Source organism: Rhinolophus sinicus, chromosome 2 (genome assembly GCF_057876585.1).
Source record: "Rhinolophus sinicus isolate RSI-liver-muscle chromosome 2, RSI-T2T, whole genome shotgun sequence".
NCBI lineage: Eukaryota > Metazoa > Chordata > Mammalia > Chiroptera > Rhinolophidae > Rhinolophus > Rhinolophus sinicus.
In genome coordinates this window covers 105,442,684-105,447,412 of record NC_142502.1, presented here as the reverse complement: position 1 = coordinate 105,447,412, position 4,729 = coordinate 105,442,684, and positions in this window count along the sequence as shown.

The following is a 4,729-nucleotide window of genomic DNA, read 5'->3' as shown; positions in this document are numbered from 1 at the left end:
GCTCTTCAGGATAAGTACTACTACGATCCCCATTTTACAGATATGGAAACTGAGGTACAGAGAGGATAAGGACTTGCCAAGGTCTCCAGCTGCTAAGTGGCAGAGCCTGGGCTTGAACCCCAGCTGACTGGCCTCACAGTCCATGCTCTTGCCCACTTGATGCCTCTTCCCGCCTCCTTGCAGCGTTATGGTTGTGAATTGTGTGCTGGTGTTGTGTTTCTGTACACATTGTAGTTTCCTAAGGGGCTCTAGGATCCTCTCTGGCCTTGTTTTACCTGGCCCCCCACCCCCATGCCCCCAAGCCTGTGAGTGGTTGGAGCCAGAGTCTGGGCTCCTGGCTTGTCAATCACCCAGCCGTTCTGGGCACATTAATAGGCATTACCAGGAATGTAACTGGGGCAGTGGCTGCCCCTCGGGGAGTTGATGACCATTTTAACACTCACCTGTCACTCCGAATGCAGGCCCTCCTGGCTCCTTGAAAGCGCCCATCAGGGCCTCACCTTCCAAGCCATTTGAAATGGGTATTTGGGCTTTATGGAGCCCTGCTCTCTGTTTATAGAATCTTTATAGAAATGAGGCACCATCAGGGAGAGGAAAGAGGAGGGAGGGAACGCTGCTTCAGTTTTTCAAGTTATAATGATCCCAGTAATTGAGACACCAAATTGCACATTTAAATCACTTGAAAGTAAAAATATCGTTTTGTAATGCTGGTGTTAGTAATGTAAACATTAGAAAGGAATTAAGTAGTTAGCTGTATTGTAGGGCACGATTGCCTGATTTTTCTTCTTTCAAATTATTCAACAGGAGGAAATGATTGGCTGCAACACCCAAATCTGTTACCATGAAAAGTGGGTCTGGACTTGCATCAGAGTCGCCAGTCATTTAATGCCCCCAAGTAAGGGTAGCGGGAAGGGTCACACTTGGCAGTAGTTTCCTGTCTTATTCTGGAGGTGAGCTTTTCTTCAAGACACACAGGTGTTTGAAGTGTGCTGGGATAACCTAAAGGGGTTCCGAAGTGCACCTTAATATGTCCAGAGCCCCTCAGTTCTGTTGAGACATCTTGTCATCTGCCCCCAAAATCTGTCTCCCTCCCTTCACTCTGCTCCCTGCTCCATGTCACCTCAGGGGGGCCTTCCGTGGTCCCTGGCCCCCAGCTAAACCAGCAGCCCCATTACTTTTGGTCCCCTTTTGCCTCAAACGCATCACTATTTGACAACGTGTCGTGGTTCGTGGTGGTCTCTCACTAAATGAATCTGAAGAGAACAGATGACATTAGAATATAAAACCAGGTCTTCTGGCCCACTTGTCTCCACCCCCAGCCCGGCCCGGTAAGATGCTCATCTCGGGGGCTGAGGGGGAAGGTGAAGGGCAAATCAGGAGCAGGCAGATTGCTGCATTTGTTCTTGGATTAGCTGTCAAACTTCCTGGCCCGTTTCAGGGCAGCTTAGTAACGGAGGCAGAAGTTCTGAGCAATGAATAATGAAAACGACCCAACCTGGCTGCACGTCAGCCTGTCTGGCTGGCACTCAGCTTGGTATTGTCCCAGAGCTGCTTCCTCTTCCCCCTCCCCCATCTAATTCTTGGCACCCATGCCTTCATTTTAGTTCTTTCCCTCATCTTCTGTTTTATGCTTTTGGCCACAGAGGATGCAGATTTAAATCAAAAGTCAGAAGTTTAGATCATTTTGAAGAGCTGCGGATGAGTGGTCTTGCTTGGCCATTTGTTTTATTAGATGCTTCCTGCCCTTTCCAGCATGGTCTAAAAGGCTCCGTGCAGCTGGGAAGAGTGATGGGGCTGCCAGGGTGCTGCCCAGAGGCCCAGGCTTCCTGATGACAGTGCAATATGGAGACGCTATAATAACATTGTGCTCTTAAGCTTTCTCTTCAGTCGCACAGGGGGTACCAGAGGGACAGAGGTGGGGCTGAGTGACTGTCGCCCAGGCTGCCCTTGCCCCTCCCCCCGATGGGGAGGTCAGGAGCAGGTTGCTCTTTCATATCACCTGTCTTGAGGACCGAGTTAGAGTTCCTGTGGGACAGATAAGGACACTGAGGTAGGGGAGAGGCTAAGCAAATCGACCAGCACTCAGTGTATGAGGACGTGGCGAGGGGAAGGATCTGGAGTGGAATCCGCAGCTCTGGCACTGCCAGGCCCCTGCTGTCTTCTCATGGCCCCCACTTGCTCTTTATGTCTCTGTTTCTCCCTTCTTAAATCAGACATCAATTTAACATGAGGATTATGGAGAAAGCGGTTATAGGAGAGGCTGGGTTCTCATTAAACCCATTTCCTCTTCCTAGGCTCACAATTAAACTACATCTCAGCCCCCTAGCATCTGGGTAGGGCCATGTGACTGGTTCTTACCCATGGCATGTGGGTGTGCCTGTCTAACTTTAGCCTTGTGGTTGAAGGTGGTGGTGTCACGAGGAGAAAGTCCCCGGATGACTCTGTGGAGCAGAGGCGCTCTGCAGACTACATTGGGTTGCGATATTAATCTACTGATATTTGGATTGTTCGTTGTAACAGTTAGCCTACCCTAATACCTGTGCGTTTCTCAGTTCAAAGAAGAAGAGAACTTCCCAGTCTGGGTAAGGGAGGCCAGCCGGAGGCTCTTACGGTGTCCTAGGCAAGAGGGAGTGGAAGAGGTGGAAGGTTCTGAGGTCCTTTCTGTTCTCATGTTCTAGGGTTTCTCCATATCCATCTTGATCTCTCTCAGTGCCCCTGCAGGTCAACCCCCTGTGACCAACACAGACCACTTGCCGTTCCCTGGGCAGAATGTTTGATTCCCCATTCCTGTGTTTGTCAATCCTTTCCTGGAACACCTGCCCTTCTTTATCACCTTTCAGACTTGCCTCCCTTTTGAGGCACAGCTCAAACACCACTACCATGGTCACCCCATGTGGCAATGAGCCCTCACAGCCCTTGTTCTCCTGGGTAGCACTCTGCACAGCTGAGCAAATGGCCCCCACCGGTGAAGCACCCATGATGTTTTCATACGAGGGTTTTTACCCATGAACTGATAAGGTTCTTAAGGATAACATCTTGATCCTCACACTTCCTTGTTTCCTACACGGCCCTAGCACTGTGCTGCGTGCACCAGGCACTCAGAAAATCCTTGTAGATAGGAAGGAAGGAAGGAAGGAAGGAAGGAAGGAAGGAAGGAAGGAAGGAAGGAGGGGACTAATGAAATCACAAACGAATGAGCTGCTTAGCCATATTTTTAAGTGTCTCTACCATCCTGCTCACTCTATTTCTCCATTCTTCATTGCTACTACTCCCAGCAACAAAACACTCATTCTGAATGCCAGAGTTTTCCTTCCCTGCACTCCCTACCCCCCCTCAATCCCCAGCCCCTTCCCCACTCCTGTCACCCCTTGGAATCCAGATTCTTACCTCCTCCAACAGTTTCTGTGACAACTCTGCTCTCAGCACACCTCTTCAACTTTAAATGTTAGGATTGCTCCTCTGCACCACACATTATCTATCCTCTGTCCCATGGGGCCTTACGTGGTTTGCTGTCCGCTCATGTGTGAGAGCTGGAGCTTCCACAGCGCTTAGCAAAGAGACCAGTGGGGGCAGGTGTTCAGTACAAGGACACACTTGCTGATGGCTGGATATCTGGGCCCCCTCTCCCCTTTTGTCATTTTTAAGTAAACTCAGATTGGAGATCAAATACATACACACCCATCATCTCTTCTTTCCATACCTTTCTGTTCTCCGTCTGTCCAGATTTGTAGTAATTGGGTGAGCTCATTCAGCTGAGTTGCTGAATCTGCAAAGCTTATACAAGTTTCCAGACCATGGTGACCCCTCTGAGTCTGGTGGTCCAGTAAGAATGGTCTAAAACCAGGAGCCAACTGTGGCTCTTGCAACAAACTGCACTTCTGTTGGGGCCTCTTCAGAAGGCGGTGGGAATGCGGCTGGGCTGCAAATGATTTGTAGAGGGGTAAGAAGGCCTCATGTGAAGGGCACCATGGGGTAAAGGTATAGCCAAAGGAGGGCATCACATGGGCACGAATAGGAGCCGGCCCATGGAGAGCGACATGGGCGGCCAGCCCTGAAAGACCTAGACTCCAGACTGCTCCTTCCTACCTCATCCTTGGGAAGCCCTACAACATCCAGGCTGCTCATGGCGGAGGAATCAGGAGCTAAGTCAGGAAGCTGAACTTGGTTGATGTGGGACCAGGTTCCCAAATGAGGAAGTAGCTCAGAAAAAGCAGTATTTAGGGCTCTGTGTTGTCATTAGCAAATACTTAGTTCTCGGCTGACTCCCTTTTACTACCCAACGGGCTTTGACTCAACTCTCCCACCATGGGCACTGAGCATGCAAATTAATTGTGTCATTACCTTGGCCAAACATAATTAGGGAAATTAACTTGCTTTGAAATCCATATAATGTATCGCAAAATTAAACAAAAGTTTTTTTTTTTTTATTATCGAGGCTACGCTTTCCTTCTATTAGTGTGGATTTTGGAAAGTTGATGGTAATTAGCTATGAGAATTCAGAAAATTACTTAATTTTGCAATGTGTAAGGTTCAGATGGAAGGACCGCTTCCTTCTCAGGTCTGGTGCCTGCCTTGTGGATACATGCAAATGTTTTATTAGCCACCATTTTCCACCGGGTTCCCTGAAGGACTGCAGGAAATCTGTGAACTGCTCTTGCTGTATAGTCTAGTCATCCATAAATTGGAGCTACCATACAGTGTGGGGATCAGAATAAATAAACAGAAAGGG